General features: G+C 43.1%; 2 pseudogenes; one reads left to right on the top strand and one right to left on the bottom strand.

Moving 5' to 3' along the window:
* LOC138666403 (zinc finger protein 850-like) overlaps positions 1 to 26,847 on the top strand; it is a 277,228-nt pseudogene that overhangs the window by 145,086 nt on the left and 105,295 nt on the right.
* LOC138666901 (zinc finger protein 271-like) overlaps positions 7,854 to 26,847 on the bottom strand; it is a 66,648-nt pseudogene continuing 47,654 nt past the window's right edge.

The raw sequence follows: 26,847 nt of genomic DNA, 5'->3' as shown, positions 1-26,847 counted from the left end.
AGTAATTAAGGGAATGTGGATGGAAAAAATTAACGTTTAACTTTTTTCACAAAAACTTTAATCAGACCCAATTTTTAGTTATTTTCACAAAGGTAGCAGGAAAAAATGGTCCCCAAAATTTGTTGTGCAATTAAAGATACCCCATATGTGGGAGGAAACTACTGTTTGGGCGCATGGCAGGCTTTAGAAAAGATGAAGTGATGTTTTGGAAAGCAGATTTTGATGGAATGTTGTGCAGGTGCCATGTTGCGTTTGGAGAGTCCCTGATGTGCCTAAACAGTGTAATTTATCTAGATGTTTGGTGAGCACCTTGAACCCACAGGTGTTTTACAGAAGTTACAACATTGAATCATGAAAATAGAAAAAAAAAATCAAATTTTTACCACAAATTTTCTTTTAGCACCAAATTTTTTTTATTTTCACAAGGTTAACGGGGGAAAATGGATCCCAAAATTTGTTGTGCAATTCTTCCTGAGTACACCAATGCCCCATATGTGTCCAAAAAGTACTTTTTAGGCACACTGCAAAGCTCAGAAGGTTAGAAGCGCCATATTGGCGTTCAGATTTTGCTGGACTGATTTGAGGGTGCATGTCTCATTGGGAGAGCCCTTGAAGTGACAGAAATGCAGAAACCCTCATAAGTGACCCCATTTTACAAGACACACATCTCAATGAATTAATCTATGGGTGCAGTGATCATATTGGCACCACAGATGTGTCACAAAATGTTATACCATTGGACAGTGAAGAAAAAATAAATTACATTTTTACCACAAAAATTTTGTTTTAGTATTGCTTAGCCATATGGCAAGACTCAGGAGGGACAGAGCTCTATTTTCCTCCTGGAGTGCAGATTTTTCAAGAATTGTTTGCCGACTCCATATACAGAACCACTAAGTGCTAGAATAGCAGAATCCCCTCAAGTAACCCCATTTTGGTAATTATACCCCTTCTGGAATTTATCTACAGATATAGTGACGATTTTGACTCCATGGGTATTTTCCAGAAACAAGCAGCAGTGGATGTTGCTTAGTGAAAATTGCAATCTGTCATTGTGGTGGCCATCCGTTGTAGTGCCCAGTACATTGCAGTCACAGAAATGACAAACATGTGGATGCTAAATGTGGTCTAGACACACTGTGGTGATTAGAAAGGAGGGGGGCATTTGGATTTGGGAGCGCAGAATTTGCAGATTTGCAGGAATGTACGGATCCGTGAAATATTTTTGAGTTGAAGGCAGCAGGAAGTGGAAAGGGATTGGATATGTGGTTTGAAGGAAAGATCGGTGTCAAGGATTACTCCCGAGGCAGCGAGCTTGTGGGACTGGGGAGAGTGGGCAGCCGTTTACTGTAATGGATAGGTTCGTTGGGGGGGTTGCGTGAGATGGGGGAAAGATGATGAATTCTGTTTTGTCCATGTTAAGTTTTAGAAATCTGGCGGAGAAGGATGAAATAGCGGACAGACATTGAGGGATTCTGGTTAGTAGGGTGATGATATCTGGTCCAGAGATGTAGATCTGTGTGTCATCACCATAGAGGTGATACTGAAAGCCGTGAGATTCTATGAGCTGTCCCAGGCCAAAGGTGTAAATGGAGAAGAGCAGGGGCCCTAGGACTGAACCTTGTGGGACTCCGACATATAGGGGGCGAGGTGAGGAGGTGGTGTGCGAGTGGGAGACACTGAATGTCCAGTCTGTTAGGTATGACGAGATCCAGGATAGGGCCAAGTCTGTGATGCCAAGGGATGAGAGGGTCTGTAGTAATAGGACCGGAGTAATGTAGTGACCGAAAGCCTGATTGTAAGTGGTCGAAAAGGGAGCAGGAAGAGAGATGGGAAAACAGTTCAAGATGGACGTGTTGTTCCAGTAGTTTTGAGGCATAGGGGAGAAGTGATATAGGGCGATAGCTAGACGCAGAGGATGGGTCAAAAGAGGGCTTTTTTATATAGATAACAGTCTATTCCTCCTGTCTTACAGGAAATAGACGTGTGGATAATTAAGATAAAATGCTGTGTTGTCACACCAAATTTATATATATTTACAGTATATGTTTGGCTGCTGTCACACACAGAGACTTTTTTATTGCAAAAACTGCAGCCATATTTTGACATATATAATTTTTCCATAGTTTTGCTGACAGTCATGTGAGGGCTGATTTTTTGCAAGACGAGTTGACCTTTATTGCTATAATTTTCGGACACGACATTTTTTGATCGCTTTTTATTCTGCTTTTTGGCAGAATGAACAAAAAAAAGTAATTCATATATTATTTTGGTGTTTTTTTATGCTGTTCCGCATGTAATAAAATTGATAAGGCAGTTTCATTCTTCGCTCAGTACGATTACAGCAGTACCTCATTTATTTTTTATGTTTTAGTGCTTTTACACAATAAAGACTATTTTATTAAAAAAAAAAAAAATCGCTTTATTATGAGAGCTATAACTTTTTTTATTTTTCTGCTCAGGGTCCCTTCCAGATCCGTTGACTCTCCTGGCAAGTTCCCTTAGAGGTACACTACCCATTTAATCTCTTAATATATACATCGCATACAGCACTTTTAGTGGTATCCCATTCCCTATAGTTACCATAGCCATAGCCATTCTACTACTATAGTCCCTTCCAGGCTTTGACTTAGGGTTCCCTAATCCCAATACCTCTATATCCACTCACATTGTCCCTCTAGTTTGCCTCAGCACCTTCCTAGCCATATACGCCGCCCTATCATTACCTACGGCCACTGATATATATTTATGAGCACTCAATTATTTTAATATTGTGCCATATACTTATAGCCGATTACCCTGTCACCCTTGTATGGCTCCCCAGGTTTATTTTACAGTGCGTACTATATTCACCTCCACCCATGGTTGCCCATATAGGCACACAAGCCCCACAGCAGCCGCTATCATTTGCAGCACCATGGTTCCTTAGCAACCGGGTTCTTACTGAATCGCCGGCCGCGCATGCGCAGTTGCGTTCCCGGACCGCCCGCGTCACTTCCGGTGCCGCAGGTCCTACTTCCGGTTTGCGCCATTAAAACATTACAGCGCCGGCCACGCTACACACCGGCAGCAGGGCGCGGGAGCGCCGCTTAGTTCTTCCATTTGACCAGGTAACCTACTCCTCTACCCTACCCCTAACATCGCCACCGGCACTGCCAAACCTTTTTGCAGCCATATTATAGTTTTGTCCCTCATCTGCCCACCTTCTGTGTCTCCACAGTACCCACATCAGGGCTGTTATTGCGTTATTACACGCACTACCATCTGACATTTAAGGTATATTTCATATCCTCTCATACACCCTATCTTCTATGTACCTCCCTTATCTCATGTGCCTACATTATCTCTTCTGCAGAGTGTGCCTTCATCCACAAGGACCTTCTCCTCTCCCCATATATGTACATTAAAGGTAATGCCTCTGTACCCTGCATCCTGGATATTTTTTTGTCATAAGGTCTGACTCCCAGAGTCTTGGTCTAGCCCTATGAATTAGCCCCCCTCTTTTTCTTCCCTCTTCTATTTGGGGAACATATGGGGTGTTTTCGTTATGCACATGTAACATGCTATGTCACTGCCATTGCATTTTTTTGCTTCTGAATGTACTGATTCTCCAATGTATGCATTCCATTGTCTCTTCCTTCTGGGAACATGATTGTTTTTTGTTTTACTGTAAGATTTATTGTATATACCATATGTTTATTTTGTTTTTTTATTCTTTTGCTTTATTTTTTCTTTCTTTAGCGATTATATGATTAAGGCCCAGGTTGGGCCGAAACGTCATTATAATTACCTCTGGTCGCTTTCCCTGTATTATAAACCACATTTGTAAAATAAACTTCTTATCACCTTGCAAATATAAGCATAGAGTGTGCGGTGTACCATATTTCTCCATATACGTAGGGCTTGTACAGCCCACTACACCAGCACCTCGCTCCCCCATTCAAACCGAGTGCGCGCCAATTTTTATTTATACTTTGTCATAGTCTTGGCCGCTGCACCAGTTTGCCCTAATGTCCATCACAACTTTTGCCTATGATACAGCCACTTGCGCTAATATTGTGTCATCAGTGACTGGTTCCACTGAGTTTCTTAAAACACCCGCAACCGATTTGAGAACCAGGGATTATGAAAAGACTAAGCGGAAGCTAGTCTCTTATGACCTACACTGCACTACCCTGGCCGAATACTTTCGCCAGAGCAAAATTCCTAGAGGATTGAGGTGTAATCTGCGACCCACACTATTCGCAGACAATCCGGAATTTTGCGATAGGTATAAGCAAATCCTAAATAAATGCTCACTAGACATCATCATCCTCACTATAGAATACCTCCAGAAGGAAATTATTGACGTTAAAAAAAGTATCCAAGCCATCGAGACCCAGTTGACGACCACCCTTTCATCCACTGACTGGACCGCACTAAAAACCAAAACAGACAAAGCCATCTTGGAATTTGAAAAAAGCCTGCAGGAACGTAAGAGACTCAAGTTCCAGAGGGATAGTGAAGATTACGCGACCGACAAGGTGTACCGATGGAGCAACTCATCAAATACCACAAACTGGCGTCGTCGCAACTACCCCAGGAGACCAGGATCCTACAGCTCCGGCAGCGATTCCTCCACCGGTTCCAACAGGCAGCATTTTTTAGCTACAGGCCGCAGAGGGGGACGAAACCAAACAGACCAACCCGAAGATCGCGGAGAAAGGATGTTGACCCGAAGCCAGGTAAGCCAGCCAATCAAGTGGTTAACATCTCCAGCTACTCCCTATCACCAGCGGAACTGACCGTCCTACAGAAAGGATTATCTTTCTGTCCAACACCTCATTGGGACTCATTCCAGCTGGAGAAGGACTTGCATCGTTTCTACAGATCAATAAGACTTAAAACTCACTTTGGCAATTTACCAACAACTGTTCCGGTCGGGAGACCTCCCGGATCTACTGAAACCACCTCAGCACTGTCTATCTCTTCTCTGGGACTTCGTAATACTAGCACTTTTTCCCCACCTCACTCATATCACGCTATTGAAACATTCATCTCTCTGGTAGATCGTGATATCAAATCCTTAACGCATGAACAAAGACTAGGATTCTTCCCCACGCATACCAACATGACACTGGAAGAGAAACAGGCACTCTCCTCTTTACGGTCCAACAATACCATCACTATAAAACCTGCTGACAAAGGAGGTGCCACAGTGGTCATGGATCGGACGCAGTACCGGGGAGAGATCCTTAGACAGCTAGCAGACACCAATACCTACAAGATCATACCCAGGGATCCTACCATTGCAATTTCCACAAAAATTAGGGAAACCATCAAAATATACCAGGACAACGATACGATTGATAGCAAGACAGCTACTTTCCTTCAGAACCCCCATCCCATCATTCCGGTTTTTTACGTCCTACCGAAAATACATAAATCCCTACAAAATCCCCCGGGTAGACCTATCGTGGCCTCCACCGACTCGGTTCTTTCACCACTCTCAGTATTTCTCGAAAAAATTCTGACACCCCTGACCAAAAACACCAAGTCTTTCATATTAGACACTAATCAATTTCTGGAAAGAATCAAACAGCTACATCAGGTACCTTCCCATAGTATTTTGGTCACCATGGACGTCAACAGTCTATACACTTCTATAACCCACGAGAAGGGCATGCATGCTACTAGAGAACTTTTGCAACAAACAGACATGTCTCAGAATGCCATATCCTTCTGCCTTGAACTCTTACGTATGGTTCTCTTCGAGAACTATTTCCTCTTTGATGACACCTACTATGCCCAAGTATGCGGGACCGCTATGGGTTCAAACGTGGCTCCGGCCTACGCCAATGCGTACATGGATTACTTTGAAACTCAACACGTTTACACACATGAGTTTTTTTCCCAACATGTCCTTGATTACTGTAGGTACATAGATGATATTTTTTTGATATGGACAGGGCCATCTAGTACCCTTGATATATTCTATTCCACCCTTAATTCCATTTTCCAAGAACTTAAATTTACCATCCATACCCATGAAACCCAAATAGCCTTCCTGGATACCTTGATATTGAAAGATGCCAGTGGATTACTAACAACAGATGTTTACACTAAACCAACGGACTGTAACAGTCTGTTACTCTATTCCAGCTGCCATCCAACCACCACCAAAAACAGTCTGCCTAGGTCACAGTTTAAAAGCGTTTCCCGCATAGTCACGGACCCTGAGACGTGACAAATTCGACTCAATACCATGGCACAAAAATTCAGCGATAGGAACTACCCCTCGACCCTCCTAAGACAAGAACTCAACAGGTCTTCTGATCCTCCTAGTCCCACACCACGCCAATCCCAGGAAAGGATACCGTTCGTACACACTCACCATCCTTTCATGACTAAGGTGTACTCAGCAATTAAAAAGCACTGGCCCCTCCTTGGCAGAGCCCACCCAGAAATCCCGTCTTTCAGGGTACCAGCGCTCATGAGTACAAGGAGACCTCCCAATATTCGTGATCAAATAGTCAGGGCAGATATGGGTAGCACACTTCGTGTACCAACACAGCAATTTTTAAGCTCACGCCGCAATGGGACTTTCCGATGCTTGAATTGTGCCGCCTGCTCCAATGTGATAAAGTCAGATAACGTCACACACCCCAGGACAGGGAAATCTTACCCCATTCGTGGCTTTTTTACCTGCGATTCTAATTTTGTAGTCTATGTCATTAAGTGCCCCTGCAGACTACTCTACGTCGGCGAGACTACACAACATATACGAGATAGAATCGCAAGCCACAAATCTACCATCAGGTGCAACAAAATCTGGCTTCCCCTACCAGACCACTTTATGAAAGCTAGACACACAGTGGCTCAACTTAAATTTCAGGTTCTGGAACATGTACCCCGCCCCAGACGGGGCGGAAACCACATCAAACATCTAAAATCCAGGGAAACCTGGTGGATATACACGTTGGACACCCTTACACCTAGGGGTTTAAATAGAGAAATAGATTGGTCAGTTTAATCTAGTTTCCTAATTTCTTCCTTTTCCCTTCCAGATCCGTTGACTCTCCTGGCAAGTTCCCTTAGAGGTACACTACCCATTTAATCTCTTAATATATACATCGCATACAGCACTTTTAGTGGTATCCCATTCCCTATAGTTACCATAGCCATTCTACTACTATAGTCCCTTCCAGGCTTTGACTTAGGGTTCCCTAATCCCAATACCTCTATATCCACTCACATTGTCCCTCTAGTTTGCCTCAGCACCTCCCTAGCCATATACGCCGCCCTATCATTACCTACGGCCACTGATATATATTTATGAGCACTCCATTATTTTAATATTGTGCCATATACTTATAGCCGATTACCCTGTCACCCTTGTATGGCTCCCCAGGTTTATTTTACAGTGCGTACTATATTCACCTCCACCCATGGTTGCCCATATAGGCACACAAGCCCCACAGCAGCCGCTATCATTTGCAGCACCATGGTTCCTTAGCAACCGGGTTCTTACTGAATCGCCGGCCGCGCATGCGCAGTTGCGTTCCCGGACCGCCCGCGTCACTTCCGGTGCCGCAGGTCCTACTTCCGGTTTGCGCTATTAAAACATTACAGCGCCGGCCACGCTACACACCGGCAGCAGGGCGCGGGAGCGCCGCTTAGTTCTTCGATTTGACCAGGTAACCTACTCCTCTACCCTACCCCTAACATCGCCACCGGCACTGCCAAACCTTTTTGCAGCCATATTATAGTTTTGTCCCTCATGTGCCCACCTTCTGTGTCTCCACAGTACCCACATCAGGGCTGTTATTGCGTTATTACATGCACTACCATCTGACATTTAAGGTATATTTCATATCCTCTCATACACCCTATCTTCTATGTACCTCCCTTATCTCATGTGCCTACAATATCTCTTCTGCAGAGTGTGCCTTCATCCACAAGGACCTTCTCCTCTCCCCATATATGTACATTAAAGGTAATGCCTCTGTACCCTGCATCCTGGATATTTTTTTGTCATAAGGTCTGGCTCCCAGAGTCTTGGTCTAGCCCTATGAATTAGCCCCCCTCTTTTTCTTCCCTCTTCTATTTGGGGAACATATGGGGTGTTTTCGTTATGCACATGTAACATGCTATGTCACTGCCATTGCATTATTTTGCTTCTGAATGTACTGATTCTCCAATGTATGCATTCCATTGTCTCTTCCTTCCAGGCTGGGAACATGATTGTTTTTTGTTTTACTGTAAGATTTATTGTATATACCATATGTTTATTTTGTTTTTTTATTCTTTTGCTTTATTTTTTCTTTCTTTAGCGATTATATGATTAAGGCCCAGGTTGGGCCGAAACGTCATTATAATTACCTCTGGTCGCTTTCCCTGTATTATAAACCACATTTGTAAAATAAACTTCTTATCACCTTGCAAATATAAGCATAGAGTGTGCGGTGTACCATATTTCTCCAGGGACCCGTATGACAGCTGGTTTTTTGAAAGACAAGATGACGTTTTCAGCTGTACAATTTTTATGTAGCTTGCTTTTTTTATCGTGTATTTTTCCACTTTTTGTTTAGCAATATGATGATAAAGCATAGTTATTTACCTTGTTTTTGTTGCTTGATTTTACGGTGTTCACTGAAGGGGACAGTTTTATAGGTCAGGTCGTTCCAAATATGTGTACTTTTTATTTTATTTTAAACAAACATTTATTGGATTAATATTTTTTCTGTTTTGGTTATTTTTCTGTGATTATTTTAAAAAAATGTTTTTACTTTACTAACTTTTTTTTTAACTCTTTTACATTGTCCTAGGATGGGACATCAAATATAATGACAGATGGCTGATCTATCTGATCACAGAACCATATCTATACAGCAGTTTGCAGGAACACAGCTCCTGCTGTGCCATATATACAAGACACAAGTCAAGAAGGAGTTTAAAGATGCTGTCAATGAATGGATGGATGAGCCAAGTTGTGCCCTTTTAAATACCAGTGCCTTCCTATACAGACAATAGGAAATATTCCTTTGAGTACAGACCATTTGCTAACACTCCTCTAAGCTGAGAATCCAAGAGCAAAGGTGCCAGGATTGACACCTACCTCAAGCAAAAGCTTCTTTGTGCTTACAATACTGGTATATTCAGTTTCACCCTTTTGTCAACTAAATGTTACTCTACTGCCTGATTTATTTCCCTTATTGATTATTTATTTCCTTCACACTCTACATCAGTTTTTAGATGATGAAGACAATATGATTCCCAGGAATAAAAATACCCACATTCTGAACATAAAAAATAGTTTCTACCCTGTATGAGTTCTCTGATGTGCAACAAGTTTTGAACTCGTACTATAAGGGTATGTGCTCACGCTGCGGATTTTGTTGCGGATATTTCCGCAGAGGATTTGGAAAATCTGCAGTGCAAAAACACTGCGGATTTTATTGCGGTTTCTTCTGCGGATTCCACTGCTGATTTTCAACTGCAGTTTCCTATTGGTGCAGTTGTAAAACCGCTGCGGAATCCGCACAAAGAATGGACATGCTGCGGTTTTCCGCGCAGATATTTCCGCAGTATGTGCACAGCGGTTTTTTTTTTCCCCATAGGTTTACATGGTACTGTAAACTTAGGGAAAACTGCTGCGGATCCGCAGCATCAAATCCGCTGCGGATCCGTAGCAAAGTCCGCAGCGTGTGCACAAGCCCTCACATTTCCCACATTCTTGACATGAATATGGCTTCCCTCCTGTGTGAAGCCTCTGATGTGTAATAAGATCTTGTCCCTGGATAAAACATTTCCCACATTCTGGACATGAATATGGCTTTTCTCCTGTGTGAATTCTCTGATGATTAAGAAGTCCTGATTTGTAGTTAAAACATTTTCCGCTTTCTTTACATAAATGTGGCTTCACACCTGTGTAAGTTCTCTGATGACTAAGGAAATATGCTTTCTGGTTGAAACATTTGCCACATTCTGGACATGAATATGGCCTTTCTCCTGTGTGGATTATTTGATGTTTAAGAAGGTCTGATCTCTGGATAAAACATTTCTCACATTCTGTACATGGATATGGCTTCTGTCCTGTGTGAATTCTTTGATGTTTAAGAAGATCTGGTTTCTGGATAAAACATTTCCCACATTCTGGACATGAATATGGCTTTTCTCCTGTGTGAATTCTCTGATGATTAAGAAGACCTGATTTGTAGTTAAAACATTTTCCGCTTTCTTTACATAAATGTGGCTTCACACCTGTGTGAGTTCTCTGATGAATAAGGAAATATGCTTTCTGGTTGAAACATTTGCCACATTCTGGACATGAATATGGCTTTTCTCCTGTGTGGATTATTTGATGTTTAAGAAGGTCTGATCTCTGGATAAAACATTTCCCACATTCTGTACATGGATATGGTTTCTGTCCTGTGTGAATTTTTTGATGTTTAAGAAGATCTGGTTTCTGGATAAAGTGTTTCCCACATTCTGGACATGAATATGGCTTCTCGCCTGTGTGAATTCTCTGATGATTAAGAAGACCTGATTTGTAGTTAAAACATTTTCAGCATTCTTGACATAAATGTAGCTCCAACCCTGTGTGAGTTCTCTGATGTATATGGAAATGTGATTTCTCGTTAAAAGATTTCCCACATTCTGCACATGAATTTAGCTTCTCACCTGTGTGAATTCTTTGATGTCTAAGAAGATCTGATCTCTGGATAAAACATTTTCCACATTCTGGACATGAATATGGCTTTTCTCCTGTGTGGATTCTTTGATGTTTAAGAAGGTCTGATCTCTGGATAAAACATTTCCCACATTCTGAACATGAAAATGGCTTTTCTCCTGTGTGACTTCTCTCATGTAGAAGCAATTTAGATTTATGTTTAAAATATTTCCCACATTCTGAACAGGAAAATTGTTTTTTCTCTGTGGGAATTATTTGATGTTCAACATCACTTTTGCTGCTTTCATTTTGCTTAACAGTCTGTGATGAATCCAAATAACTGACTGATTGAAAAGGCTCCGATGATTGATTTTGGCTTTGAAGGGCTGGAGGTATAGCTGTAATAATGGCATGCTTTTCATAGGTTTCCAGTTTTACGCCACAGTCATCTGCCAAGAATAAAACTGATTTTACTATTTTTTAATATCAATGCTTTATATTTGATATCATTTTTATATAAATAATTCTATACAACTCAAAGTATAATGAAACTATGACCTAAGACAGTGGTGAGCCACCTGTTCACAAATCCCATGGTACTGAACCCACTAAAGTACAATTGGCAAACATAATATACAAACATAGAAAATTTTGAAAGAATAAAGGAAGGATTAAAAGTAAGCTTTATTAAATTACAATCTATAGCACCAGATAAAAATATACATCATAAATCATGGAAGATTCTTAAAGGGGTATTCCCAGCTCTGATCATCTATCCCGATATGTAGTACGTGTAATAATACAACCTCTGGCAAAAATTATGGAATCACCGACCTTGGAGGATGTTCATTCAGTTGTTTAACCCCTTAGTGACAGAGCCAATTTGGTACTTAATGACCAGGCCAATTTTTACAATTCTGACCACTGTGACTTTATGAGGTTATAACTCTGGAACGCTTCAACGGATCCTAGCGAGAGATTGTTTTTTCGTGACATATTGTACTTCATGTTAGTTGTAACATTTATTTGATATTACTTGCTTTTATTTATTAAAAAAACGGAAATATGGCGAAAATTTTGAAAATTTAGCAATTTTCAAAATTTGAATTTTTATTCCCTTACATCAAAGAGATATGTCACACAAAATGGTCAATAAATAACATTTCCCATATGTCTACTTTACATCAGCACAATTTTGGAAAAAAATTTTTTTTTATTAGGGAGTTATAAGGGTTAAAATTTGACCAGCAATTTATTTTTACAGCAAAATTTACAAAACCATTTTTTTTAGGGACCACCTCACATTTGAAGTCAGTTTGAGGGGTCTATGTAGCAGAAAATGCCCAAAATTGACACCATTCTAAAAACTGCACCCCTCAAGGTGCGCAAAACCACATTCAAGAAGTTTATTAACCCTTCAGTTGCTGCACAGGAACTGAAGCAATGTGGAAGGAAAAAATGAACATTTTACTTTTTTTCACAAACATTTTACTTCAGAACCAATTTTTTTTATTTTCACAAGTGTAAATTGAACCACATAATTTGTTGTGCAATTTGTCCGGAGAATGCCGATACCCCATATGTGGGGAGGGACCACTGTTTGGGTGCACAGTAGAGCTCAGAAGGGAAGGAGCGCCATTTGGCTTTTTCAACATAGAATTCCCTGGAATTGAGATCGGACACCATGTCGCGTTTGGAGAGCCGCTGATGTGCCTAAACAGTGGAAACCCCCCACAAGTGACACCATTTTGGAAACTAGACCCCCTAAGGAACTTATCTAGGTGTGTGGTCAACACTTTGAACCCCCAAGTGCTTCACACAAGTTTATAATGTAGAGCCAAAAAATTAAAAATTATTTTTTTTTCACAAAAATGATCTTTACACCCCCAATTTTTTATTTTCCCAAGGGTAGCAAGACAAAATGGACCCCAAAAGTTGTTGTGCAATTTGTCCTGAGTATGTCGATACCCCGTATGTGGGGGTAAACCTCTGTTTGGGTGCACAGTAGAGCTCAGAAGGGAAGGAGCGCCATTTGACTTTTTCAACATAAAATTCTCTGGAATTGAGATTGGACACCATTTCGCGTTTGGAGAGCCCCTGATGTGCCTAAACAGTGGAAACCCCCCACAAGTGACACCATTTTGGAAACTAGACCCCCTAAGGAACTTATGTAGGTGTGTGGTCAACACTTTGAACCCCCAAGTGCTTCACACAAGTTTATAACGTAGAGCCGAAAAAATTAAAAATCATTTTTTTTTCACAAAAATGATCTTTTCACCCCCAATTTTTTATTTTCCCAAGGGTAGCAAGACATAATGGACCCCAAAAGTTGTTGTGCAATTTGTCCTGAGTATGTCGATACCCCGTATGTGGGGGTAAACCTCTGTTTGGGTGCACAGTAGAGCTCAGAAAGGAAGGAGCGCCATTTGACTTTTTCAACATAGAGTTCTCTGGAATTGAGATCGGACACCATGTCGCGTTTGGAGAGCCCCTGATGTGCCTAAACAGTGGAAACCCCCCACAAGTGACACCATTTTGGAAACTAGACCCCCTAAGGAACTTTTCTAGGTGTGTGGTCAACACTTTGAACCCCCAAGTGCTTCACACAAGTTTATAACGTAGAGGCGAAAAAATTAAATATCCTTTTTTTTTCACAAAAATGATCTTTTCACCCCCAATTTTTTATTTTCCCAAGGGTAGCAAGACATAATGGACCCCAAAAGTTGTTGTGCAATTTGTCCTGAGTATGTCGATACCCCGTATGTGGGGGTAAACCTCTGTTTGGGTGCACAGTAGAGCTCAGAAGGGAAGGAGCGCTATTTGACTTTTTCAACATAGAATTCTCTGGAATTGAGATCGGACACCATGTCGCGTTTGGAGAGCCCCTGATGTGCCTAAACAGTGGAAACCCCCCACAAGTGACACCATTTTGGAAACTAGACCCCCCTAAGGAACTTATCTAGGTGTGTGGTCAACACTTTGAACCCCCAAGTGCTTCACACAAGTTTATAACGTAGAGCCGAAAAAATTAAAAATCATTTTTTTTTTCACAAAAATGATCTTTTCACCCCCAATTTTTTATTTTCCCAAGGGTAGCAAGACATAATGGACCCCAAAAGTTGTTGTGCAATTTGTCCTGAGTACGTCGATACCCCGTATGTGGGGGTAAACCTCTGTTTGGGCGCACAGCGGAGCTTGGAAGGGAAGGCGCGCCGTTTGACTTTTTAATCTCTTAATTGTGAGAGTGGATGCCATTTTGGGTTTGTAGATGTGCCTAACAGCAAAAACCCCCCACAACTGACCCCGTTTTGGAAACTACACCCCTCAAAGATTTTAATCAGGGGTATATTGAGCAATTTGAACCCACATGTATGACACAGAGTTTGATAACATTAGGTCGTCATATTGAAAAAATTCATTTTTTTCCACGAGAATCTTGTTTTAGACCTGAATGTCTCACTTTTTCAGAAATAACATCAAAAAGTGGACCCCACAATTCGTTACCCACTTTATTATGAGTGCAGCGATATCCCATATGTAGTAAAAAAGTTCTGTTTGGACAAATGGCAGGGCTTGGACAGAAAGGGGCACAATGTGACAAATTTGGCTTTATTTGAAATTGAAGATCCAGGACCCATTCAAAGCTTCTAGAGACATTGAGCAAAAAAGAAAATCCTTCCAGGAATTATTACTCACAGAGGGAGGCATGCTCCTAAAACACATTGGCTGACTATAAAATTGGTCTTGCTAACAAAACAGTTGTCCCGCATTTGCGTATATTGTAGCAGGAAGAATAAACTGTACTGGAATGAAGGGCAAAATGTGTAGGAAAATGCAGCCAACTATGTGGCAAAGCGGAGTTTGTTCCAAAGATGAAAGAACACCATCAGGGCTAGAATGGCAGACACTTTCAGAGACTGGTCGTACAACGTCCTTTTAGCTCCATCAATCCCTATATGAGAGACGAATGTGCCAATAGACGTGGTACACCATAGCAAGCTCCCACCCGCCAAGGTCAGAACCGCTATATGCACAAAACAACCTGTTCTCTATAGAAAGTATTGTCTGGTACCAGAGGTTCGGCAAGAACCATAAAGTAAAGCCCATAGTGTATAAGTACGGAACTTCCTAATTTTTTTTAGAAATCCTACAATAAAATGATCATGCCCGTATCATCAACATAAATATAAGTAATATAAATGGAAACCAAAGTTTTGTGTAGCAAGACAGTTATAAAAACAGTCAAAGTTAGATAAATGGTCAAAAATGTTTGTGAGTAATCAAGTCCTAGAATTCATTTTCAGATAATCTCACTTTTCAAGATCATTTCTGGGGTCCACATTCTAACGCTTATTGACATAGGTACGTGGACGAGAATTTGTTGGAATAGTAGTTTGGTATGGGATTGATCGAGTCGTAGAATTTTCAGATGACCTGACTTTGCAAGAACATTTGTGGGGTCCATACTCTAGAGCGTACAGACGTGGGTACGTGGATGAGAATTTGTTGGGATAGTAGTTTGGTATGGGATTGATCGAGTTCTGGAATTAATTGTGAAATGGGGTAAAATGGGATCTACTAATTAAAATATTATTTATCAATTGTTCCAAATTGTACTACTGGGGCCACTAAGCAGAAAATAAAAATTATTGAAAAAAAACAAACTAATAATTGTAGGTGGTGTGGTAGGTCTCAAAACAGGGGGAGATACAAAGGCCTGGTTGGGATGGGCATGTGGGGCAATAGAATCGGGAATCACTCCGTCTGCCATGCTTTCTGCAAACTCGGCACCTTTTTTGAGGATACCTTTGGGTGGGAGTGACAGGGACAGGGTGAGGAAAATGGCGTTCTGAAAGTCTCCGGGAATCCTCAGAGTCGAAGGCTTCCCCCGGTGCCATGGACTCAAATATGAGGCTCTCTACTACTTTTTCCTGAAAGTGCAGGAACGTAAGTGGTCCTTGAGATTTTTTATATAGGACAAAACTGTTATATGTGGCAGTTTGAATTAGATAGATTGCCACCTTTTTATACCACGCCCTGGTCTTCCTCTTGACCAGGTATGGTTGCAGAACCTGGTCTGACAGGTCTACGCCACCCATATGTCTGTTATAGTCTGTGACGCAGACAGGTTTTTCTTTGCCCCTGGTGGCACCCCTCTCTCTGACCGTCACAGTGGTGTCCGTATGCAGTGTGGAAAGCATATAGACGTCCTTCCTGTCTTTCCACTTCACTGCAAGAAGTTGGTCGCTTGCAAGTGAAAATGACGCCCCCCTCTCCAAACGTCTGGACACCAACTGTGACGGAAACCCCACTCTGTTTTTCCTCACTGTCCCACAGGCCCCTGTATTTGCAGCATGGAGGGATTTGTATATGGGGATGCTCGTGTAGTAGTTGTCGGTATACACGTGGTACCCTTGATTGAGAAAGGGCGTCATTAGCTCCCAGACAATTTTGCCTGGGATACCAATTGTCTGGGGGCAGTTTGGGGGGTTTATTTGGCGGTCCCTACCTTCATAAATTAGGAAGGTGGACGTGTACCCTGATGAGTTCTCGCAAGTTTTATATAATTTTACGCCGTATTTGGCTCTCTTGGAGGGAATAAATTGGCGGAATAACAGACGGCCCTTGTAGCTCATCAAGGACTCGTCGACTGCCACATTTTGCTCTGGGGTATAGGAATTTAGAAAGGAAGTTTTAGGAGGGAAATTAGGGGTCTTAATTTATTTAGCCGATAGTAGTTGGGGTCAGTTCTTGGGAGAGCTTGGGAATTGTCACTGAAGTGGAGGAATCTCATCAGGGCTTCGTAACGGGCTCGGGACATGATGGCTGCAAATACAGGGGTGCAGTGGACAGCTTTTGTTGCCCAGTAAGAGCGGAGAGTGGGTTTTTTTACTATACCCATATTCAGGGTGAGGCCTAAGAATTTTTTAATTTCGGGGACATTTGTGGGGATCCAGGAACGGGAATGAAAGGCAGTGGGTTTTTGGGAAATATATTGCCGGGCATATAGGTTTGTTTGGTGGATGATTAATTGCAGGACTTCGAGGCTAATGAAAATTTCAAAAAAATCAATGGGGGTAAAATTGGCGACATCTACTTTTATTCCAGGGAATGCAGAAAAAGGGGGAATTTGAGGGGAAAATGAGGTGTCATTATACCACAGCGGGGGGGGGACTGCGGTACTTGGTCCTGCCTCTGAAGCTTCAGCAGTGACGACCGACTCCGCTACCACCGGGCTGGGGGATCCCGTGGAGGAAGAGTCGTCATCACTGTCTGAAAGCTGCTCAACTTCAGGGGCAGAATCTGTTTCGCTGCCGGAGCTGCCGGAGCAAAGCAGGCTGTAAGCTTGCTCCGCGCTAAAAGTTCTGTGGGCAATTTTATCTAATTCCTCCCCTAACCCTAAAATTTTTTTTAAAAAAAATTATAATTTTTTTTTTCTTTTTTTTTTTATAATCCTCTGCTGATGATGCAGGGATTACGGAGAACGGGGGTGGGTAAATGGGATGCTGGCGGAGGCAGATATTATGTTTTGTGAATAACTGACAGGGCAGCACTTGAACTGTAGTCTCTCTCTCTTCTCTCCTAGAACAACTACAAGGAGAGAAGAGAGAGGTACAGCCCAAGTGCTGCCATATTTATTAAATATTTGGAGTTTTGATCACTGTAATTGGACATATTACAGTAATCAAAACCCAGCAGCCAATGAGAAAATTCTCATAGGTTGCTGGGTCTCTGCTGGCAGATCATGGCAGGCGCACTGCGCATGCGCCCGCCATTTTCTTCCAGCAGAGAAGAAGAAGGGGGGCCAGGAGCCGTGTGCTGAGGACCGGGGACCATGGGCTGGGGACCGGGGACAGGGGGACATCAGCAGGAGGTATGGTGGGGGGCTCGGGGGCTCTATTTCTCTCCCTTCTGATGTGCGATCACATCAGAGGGGAGAGAAATGCAAAGCATTTTTTTTTTTTACAAACTATTTGCAGCGATCGCAACCCCCCCCCGGGATTGCGATCGCTCCAGGGGGTCGGTAAAAACCGACCCCAATACACCGGGGAACGTAAGGTTTTGGAGGGCGCATCTGCACATGCGCCCGCCATTTTGGAGCCCGGACAGGAAGGAGGAGGGTCGGGGACCGGGGGGCACCTTCTCCGGTACATAAGGTACCGTGGGGGGCTCGGGGGACCCTATTTCTCTCCCCTCTAATGTCCGATCACATTAGAGGGGAGAGAAACACAATACTAATGCGTTTTTTTTTTTGCGATCGCCGGTAAACGGTTAATTACCGGCGATCGCAAAAGCGGGGTCGGTGAAAACCGACCCGAATCATGTTCTCTGGGGTCTCGGCTACCCCCGGCAGCCGAGACCCCGGAGAAAATCGGCCTCTGGGGGGCGCTATGTACTATTTCCACAGCGCCATTAATTAACGGCGCTGTGGCTTAAGTACCCTTAGCGGCCGCCGTTAAAAGGCGTATCGGCGATCGCTAAGGGGTTAATTTTGTAGAAAAAAAGCAGATCACAGACATGGCACAAAACTAAAGTCATTTCAAATGGCAACTTTTTGGCTTTAAGAAACACTAAAAGAAATCAAGAACAAAAAATGTGGTAGTCAGTAATGGTTACTTTTTTTTAACCAAGCATAGTGGAAAAATTATGGAATCACCCTGTACATTTTCATACCCAAAAATAACACTTGCATCAAATTAGATCTGCTCATTGGTCTGCATCTAAAAAGGAGTGATCACACCTTGGAGAGCTGTGGCACCAAGTGGACTGACGTGAATCATGGCTCCAACAGGAGAGATGTCAATTGAAACAAAGGAGAGGATTATCAAACTCTTAAAAGAGGGTAAATCATCATGCAATGCTGCAAAAGATGTTGGTTGTTCACAGCGGTGTCTAAAATCTGGACCAAATACAAACAACATGGGAAGGTTGTTAAAGGCAAACATACTGGTAGACCAAGGAAGACATCAAAGCGTCAAGACCGGAAGCTTAAAATAATATGTGTCCAAAACAGGAAATGCACAACAAAACAAATGAGGAATGAATGGATGGAAACTGGAGTCAACGTCTGTGACCGAACTGTAAGAAACCGCCTAAAGGAAATGTGGTTTACATACAGAAAAGCTAAACGAAAGCCATCATTAACACCTAAACAGAAAAAAACAAGGTTACAATAGGCTAAGGAAAAGCAATCGTGGACTGTGGATGACTGGATGAAAGTCATATTCAGTGATGAATCACGAATCTGCATTGGGCAATTTGATGATGCTGGAACTTTTGGTGCCATTCCAATGAGATTTATAAAGATGACTGCCTGATGAGAACATGCAAATTTACACAGTCATTGAGGCTATGGGGCTCCATGTCAGGTAAAGGCACTGGGGAGATAGCTGTCATTACATCTTCAATAAATGTACACATTTATGTTGATATTTTGGACACTTTTCTTATCCCATCAATTGAAAGGATGTTTGGGGATGATGAAAGCATTTTTCAAGATGATAATGCATCCTGCCATAGAGCAAAAACTGTGCAAACATTCCTTGAAAAAAAGACACATAAGGTCAATGTCATGGCCTGCAAATAGTCCGGATCTCAATCCAACTGAAAATCTTTGGTGGATGTTGAAGAAAATGGTCCATGACAAGGCTCCAACCTGCAAAGCTGATCTGACAACAGCAATCAGAGAAAGTTGGAGCCAGATTGATGAAGAGTACTATTTGACATTCATTAAGTCCATGCCTCAGAGACTACAAGCTGTTATAAAAGCCAGAGGTGGTGCAACAAAACACCTTTGTTGCCTTTTATTTTTGCTTCTTTACAGGGGACAATGGCTTCATGGGATTAGGTATTAAGGGCTTGTACCCATTACCGTGAGAAAAAAAGTTCCGATTTCAGTCCAGAAAAGTAGGACTAATGTCATGCAAGTACAATCCGATTTTTCACACATAACATCCGAATGACATCCAAATGCCATGTGATTGCTATCCGATTGCAATACGATTTTAAAATGAGCTTTGACACAGAGTAGTTCTCTGCCCTTTACACATATTTTCCACGGAAATATTCTTTAATACAGACATACACACAAGTGGTCAAAATTGTTGGTACCCCTCGTTTAATGACAGAAAAACTGACAATTCTCACAGAAATAACTTGAATCTGACAAAAGTACTAATAAATAAAAGATCTATGAAAATGAACAAATGAAAGTTAGACATTGCTTTTCAGCCATGCTTCCACAGAATTTAAAAAAATAAAATAAAACTGATGAAATAGGCCTGGACAGAAATGATGGGACCCCTGAAAATAATGTGACAAAAGGGACATGTTAAATCGCGGTGTGTCCACTAACTAGCATCACAGGTGTCTACACTCTTGGAATCAGTGAGTGGCCTGTATATAGGGCTACAAATACTCACTGTGCTGTTTGGTGACATGGTGAGCAATACACTCAACATGGACCAGAGGAAGCAAAGGAAAGAGTTGTCTCAGGAGATTAGAAAGAAAATTATAGACAAACATGTTAAAGGTAAAAGTTATAAGACCAGCTCCAAGCAGCTTGATGTTCCTATGACTACAGTTGCACATATTAATCAGAAATGTAAGATCCATGGGAATGTAGCCAACCTCAATAGACGTGGATGCAGGAGGAAAACTGATGACAAATCAAAGAGACATAATACAAATAGTAATTAAAGAGCCCAGAAAAATTTCTAAAGATTAAACGTGAACTTCAAGCTCAAGGAACATCAGTGTCAGATCGAAACCATCTGTCGTTGTCTGAGCCAAAGTGGACTTCATGGGAGATGACCAAGGGGGACACCATTGTTGAAAAAAAAAATCATAAAAAGCCAGACCGGAATTTGTCAAACTACATGTTGACGAGCCACAAAGCTTCTGGAAGAATATCTTATGGACCGCTGAGACAAAAATGGAATTTTTTGGCAAGGCACATCAGCTCAATGATCGCAGATGGAAAAATGAAGCATATTAAAAAAAGAACACTGTCCCTACTGCTAAGCATGGAGGAGGCCCTGTTATGTTCTGGGACTGCTTTGCTGCACCTGGCATAGGGTGTCTAGAATCTGTGCAGGGTACTATGAAATCTCAAAACTATCAAGGGATTCTAGAGAAACGTGATGCCCAGTGTCAGAAAGCTTGGTCTCAGTCGCAGGTCATGGATCTTGCAACAGGATAATGACCCAAAACACAGCTAAAAACACCCAAGAATGGCTAAGAGGAAAGCATTGGTCTATTTTGAAGTGGCCTTCTGTGAGCCCTGACCTAAATCCTATTGAGCATCATTGGAAATAGCTGAAACATGCAGTCTGGAAAAGGCAACCTTCAAACACAAGACAACTGGAGCAGTTTGCTCTTGAGGAGTCGGCCAAAATACCTATCAAGAGGTGCAGAAGTCTCATTGACATTTACAGGAATCTGTTGTGAATTCTGTGGCAGAGCTCCCTCCTGTGGTCACAAGTGGTACTTCGGCTGATTCTCTCTGTGAGCTTCTGTTGGTGGAGGGAAGTGGTACTGCGGCTTCTGAGTTTCCTCCCTCAGGTGATCTGGTGAGGTCGTTAGGTGCTTCTCTACTTAACTCCACCTAATGCTTTGATCCTGGCTTCCTGTCAATGTTCCAGTGTTGGACTTGCTTTTCCCTGGATCATTCCTGTGGCCTGCTGCTCTGCATAGCTAAGTTCTTCTTTGCTATTTGTTTGCTATTTTTTCTGTCCAGCTTGTCTAATTTGTTGCTGGAAGCTCTGGGACGCAGAGGGTGTACCTCCGTGCCGTTAGTTCGGTACGGAGGGTCTTTTTGCCCCCTTTGTGTGGTTTTCTTTAGGGTTTTGTGTAGACCGCAAAGTTACCTTTTCTATCCTCGCTCTGTTAAGAAAGTCGGGCCTCACTTTGCTGAATCTATTTCATCTCTACGTTTGTCTTTTCATCTTAACTCACAGTCATTATATGTGGGGGGCTGCCTTTTCCTTTGGGGTATTTCTCTGAGGCAAGGTAGGCTTATTTTCTATCTTCAGGCTAGTTAGTTTCTCAGGCTGTGCCGAGTTGCATAGGCAGAGTTAGGCGCAATCCACGGCTGCCTCTAGTGTTGTTTGGAGAGGATTAGGGATTGCGGTCTGCAGAGTTCCCACGTCTCAGAGCTCGTTCTATGATTTTGGGTTATTGTCAGATCACTGTATGTGCTCTGACCGCTATGTCCATTGTGGTACTGAATTGCCTTTCATAACAGTACAGGAAGCCCAAAAAGTACTAATGATTCTCAATAGAGGGAAAAAAGAAGTTCTGAGACCATTTTTTTTTCTTTGCACTGTGTTTTGCCTTTTTTTTCCCCTAGACATTTGGGTGGTTCAGTACACAGGTGTAGCGATGGACATTAGAAGTCTGTCTTCATTTGTGGATCAGCTCTCGGCAAGAGTACAAAAGATTCAAGACACTATTGATCTGAAATCTATGTTAGAACCAAGAATTCCTATTCCTGATTTGTTTTTTGGAGATAGAACTAAGTTTCTGAGTTTCAAAAATAATTGTAAATTATTTCTGGCCTTGAAACCTCGCTCCTCTGGTGATCCAGTTCAACAGGTTTTGATTGTTATTTCCTTTTTGCGCGGCGACCCTCAGGACTGGGCATTTTCTCTTGCGCCAGGAGATCCTGCATTGAGTAATATCGATGCGTTTTTCCTGGCGCTCGGATTGCTGTACGATGAACCTAATTCAGTGGATCAGGCAGAGAAAAATTTGCTGCCTCTTTGTCAGGGTCAGGATGAGATAGAGGTATATTGTCAGAAATTTAGAAAGTGGTCCGTGCTCACTCAATGGAATGAATCTGCGCTGGCAGCTATGTTCAGAAAGGGTCTCTCTGAAGCCCTTAAGGATGTCATGGTGGGATTTCCTATGCCTGCTGGTTTGAATGAGTCTATGTCTTTGGCCATTCAGATCGGTCGACGCTTGCGTGAGCGTAAATCTGTGCACCATTTGGCGGTATTACCTGAGCTTAAACCTGAGCCTATGCAGTGCGATAGGACTTTGACCAGAGTTGAACGGCATGAACACAGACGTCTGAATGGGCTGTGTTTCTACTGTGGTGATTCCACTCATGCTATCTCTGATTGTCCTAAGCGCACTAAGCGGTTCGCTAGGTCTGCCACCATTGGTACGGTACAGTCAAAATTTCTTCTGTCCGTTACCTTGATCTGTTCTTGGTCATCGTATTCTGTCATGGCATTTGTGGATTCAGGCGCTGCCCTGAATTTGATGGACTTGGAGTTTGCTAAGCATTGTGGGTTTCTCTTAGAGCCCTTGCAGTGTCCTATTCCATTGAGAGGAATTGATGCCACGCCTTTGGCCAAGAATAAGCCTCAATACTGGACCCAGCTGACCATGTGCATGGCTCCTGCACATCAGGAGGTTATTCGCTTTCTGGTGTTGCATAATCTGCATGATGTGGTCGTGTTGGGGTTGCCATGGCTACAAGCCCATAATCCAGTATTAGATTGGAAATCCATGTCGGTGTCCAGCTGGGGTTGTCAGGGGGTACATGGTGATGTTCCATTTCTGTCAATGTCGTCATCCACCCCTTCTGAGGTTCCAGAGTTCTTGTCTGATTACCGGGATGTATTTGATGAGCCCAAGTCCGATGCCCTACCTCCGCATAGGGATTGTGATTGTGCTATCAATTTGATTCCTGGTAGTAAATTCCCAAAAGGTCGACTGTTTAATTTATCCGTGCCTGAGCACGCCGCTATGCGCAGTTATGTGAAGGAATCCCTGGAGAAAGGGCATATTCGCCCGTCATCGTCACCATTAGGAGCAGGGTTCTTTTTTGTAGCCAAGAAGGATGGTTCGCTGAGACCTTGTATAGATTACCGCCTTCTAAATAAGATCACGGTTAAATTTCAGTACCCCTTGCCATTGTTATCTGATTTGTTTGCTCGGATTAAGGGGGCTAGTTGGTTCACCAAGATAGATCTTCGTGGTGCGTATAATCTGGTGCGAATCAGGCGAGGAGATGAATGGAAAACTGCATTTAATACGCCCGAGGGTCATTTTGAGTATCTAGTGATGCCATTCGGACTTGCCAATGCTCCATCAGTGTTTCAGTCCTTTATGCATGACATCTTCTGAGAGTACCTGGATAAATTCCTGATTGTGTACTTGGATGACATTTTGATCTTCTCGGATGATTGGGAGTCTCATGTGAAGCAGGTCAGAACAGTTTTTCAGGTCCTGCGTGCTAATTCTTTGTTTGTGAAGGGATCAAAGTGTCTCTTTGGTGTGCAGAAGGTTTCATTTTTGGGGTTCATCTTTTCCCCTTCTACTATCGAGATGGATCCTGTTAAGGTCCAAGCCATCCATGATTGGACTCAGCCGACATCTCTGAAAAGTCTGCAAAAGTTCCTGGGCTTTGCTAATTTTTATCGTCGCTTCATCTGCAATTTTTCTAGTATTGCCAAACCATTGACCGATTTGACCAAGAAGGGTGCTGATTTGGTCAATTGGTCTTCTGCTGCTGTGGAAGCTTTTCAGGAGTTAAAGCGTCGTTTTTCTTCTGCCCCTGTGTTGTGTCAACCAGATGTTTCTCTTCCGTTCCAGGTCGAGGTTGATGCTTCTGAGATTGGAGCAGGGGCTGTTTTGTCGCAGAGAGGTTCTGATTGCTCAGTGATGAAACCATGCGCTTTTTTTTCCAGGAAGTTTTCGCCTGCTGAGCGAAATTATGATGTGGGCAACCGAGAGTTGCTGGCCATGAAGTGGGCATTCGAGGAGTGGCGTCATTGGCTTGAAGGAGCTAAGCATCGCGTGGTGGTATTGACTGATCATAAGAACTTGACTTATCTTGAGTCTGCTAAGCGGTTGATTCCTAGTCAGGCTCGTTGGTCGCTGTTTTTTGCCCGTTTTGACTTTGTGATTTCGTACCTTCCGGGCTCTAAAAATGTGAAGGCGGATGCTCTGTCTAGGAGTTTTGTGCCCGACTCTCCGGGTTTGTCTGAGCCGGCGGGTATCCTCAAGGAAGGAGTAATTGTGTCTGCCATCTCCCCTGATTTGCGGCGGGTGCTGCAAAAATTTCAGGCTAATAAACCTGATCGTTGTCCAGCGGAGAGACTGTTTGTCCCTGATAGGTGGACCAATAAAGTTATCTCTGAGGTTCATTGTTCGGTGTTGGCTGGTCATCCTGGAATCTTTGGTACCAGAGAGTTAGTGGCTAGATCCTTTTGGTGGCCGTCTCTGTCGCGGGATGTGCGTGCTTTTGTGCAGTCCTGTGGGATTTGTGCTCGGGCTAAGCCCTGCTGTTCTCGTGCCAGTGGGTTGCTTTTGCCCTTGCCGGTCCCGAAGAGGCCTTGGACACATATCTCTATGGATTTTATTTCTGATCTTCCCGTTTCTCAAAAGATGTCAGTCATTTGGGTGGTCTGTGATCGCTTTTCTAAGATGGTCCATCTGGTACCCTTGTCTAAATTGCCTTCCTCCTCTGATTTGGTGCCATTGTTCTTCCAGCATGTGGTTCGTTTACATGGCATTCCAGAGAATATCGTTTCTGACAGAGGTTCCCAGTTTGTTTCAAGGTTTTGGCGAGCCTTTTGTGGTAGGATGGGCATTGACTTGTCTTTTTCCTCGGCTTTCCATCCTCAGACTAATGGCCAGACCGAATGAACCAATCAGACCTTGGAAACATATCTGAGATGCTTTGTTTCTGCCGATCAGGATGACTGTCCTTTTTGCCTTTGGCTGAGTTCGCCCTTAATAATCGGGCCAGCTCGGCTACCTTGGTTTCGCCATTTTTCTGCAATTCTGGGTTCCATCCTCGTTTCTCTTCAGGGCAGGTTGAGTCTTCGGACTGTCCTGGTGTGGATACTGTGGTGGACAGGTTGCAGCAGATTTGGACTCATGTAGTGGACAATTTGACCTTGTCCCAGGAGAAGGCTCAACGTTTCGCTAATCGCAGACGCTGTGTGGGCCCCCGACTTCGTGTTGGGGATCTGGTTTGGTTATCTTCTCGTCATATTCCTATGAAGGTTTCCTCTCCTAAGTTTAAACCTCGTTTCATTGGTCCGTATAGGATTTCTGAGGTTCTTAATCCTGTGTCTTTTCGTCTGACCCTTCCAGATTCTTTTTCCATACATAACGTATTCCATAGGTCATTGTTGCAGAGATAAGTGGCACCTATGGTTCCATCTGTTGATCCTCCTGCCCCGGTTTTGGTGGAGGGGGAATTGGAGTATATTGTGGAGAAGATTTTGGATTCTCGTGTTTCTAGACGGAAACTCCAGTATCTGGTTAAATGGAAGGGTTATGCTCAGGAAGATAATTCCTGGGTTTTTGCCTCTGATGTCCATGCTCCCGATCTTGTTCGTGCCTTTCATGTGGCTCATCCTGGTCGGCCTGGGGGCTCTGGTGAGGGTTCGGTGACCCCTCCTCAAGGGGGGGGTACTGTTGTGAATTCTGTGGCAGAGCTCCCTCCTGTGGTCACAAGTGGTACTTCGGCTGATTCTCTCTGTGAGCTTCTGTTGGTGGAGGGAAGTGGTACTGCGGCTTCTGAGTTTACTCCCTCAGGTGATCTGGTGAGGTCGTTAGGTGCTTCTCTACTTAACTCCACGTAATGCTTTGATCCTGGCTTCCTGTCAATGTTCCAGTGTTGGACTTGCTTTTCCCTGGATCATTCCTGTGGCCTGCTGCTCTGCATAGCTAAGTTCTTCTTTGCTATTTGTTTGCTATTTTTTCTGTCCAGCTTGTCTAATTTGTTGCTGGAAGCTCTGGGACGCAGAGGGTGTACCTCCGTGCCGTTAGTTCGGTACGGAGGGTCTTTTTGCCCCCTTTGCGTGGTTTTCTTTAGGGTTTTGTGTAGACCGCAAAGTTACCTTTTCTATCCTCGCTCTGTTAAGAAAGTCGGGCCTCACTTTGCTGAATCTATTTCATCTCTACGTTTGTCTTTTCATCTTAACTCACAGTCATTATATGTGGGGGGCTGCCTTTTCCTTTGGGGTATTTCTCTGAGGCAAGGTAGGCTTATTTTCTATCTTCAGGCTAGTTAGTTTCTCAGGCTGTGCCGAGTTGAATAGGCAGAGTTAGGCGCAATCCACGGCTGCCTCTAGTGTTGTTTGGAGAGGATTAGGGATTGCGGTCTGCAGAGTTCCCACGTCTCAGAGCTCGTTCTATGATTTTGGGTTATTGTCAGATCACTGTATGTG

The sequence above is a fragment of the Ranitomeya imitator genome, chromosome 2 (genome assembly GCF_032444005.1).
Source record: "Ranitomeya imitator isolate aRanImi1 chromosome 2, aRanImi1.pri, whole genome shotgun sequence".
Lineage (NCBI taxonomy): Eukaryota > Metazoa > Chordata > Amphibia > Anura > Dendrobatidae > Ranitomeya > Ranitomeya imitator.
Note: the sequence above shows the minus strand (reverse complement) of the source record. Positions and strands in the feature narration are given on the sequence as shown.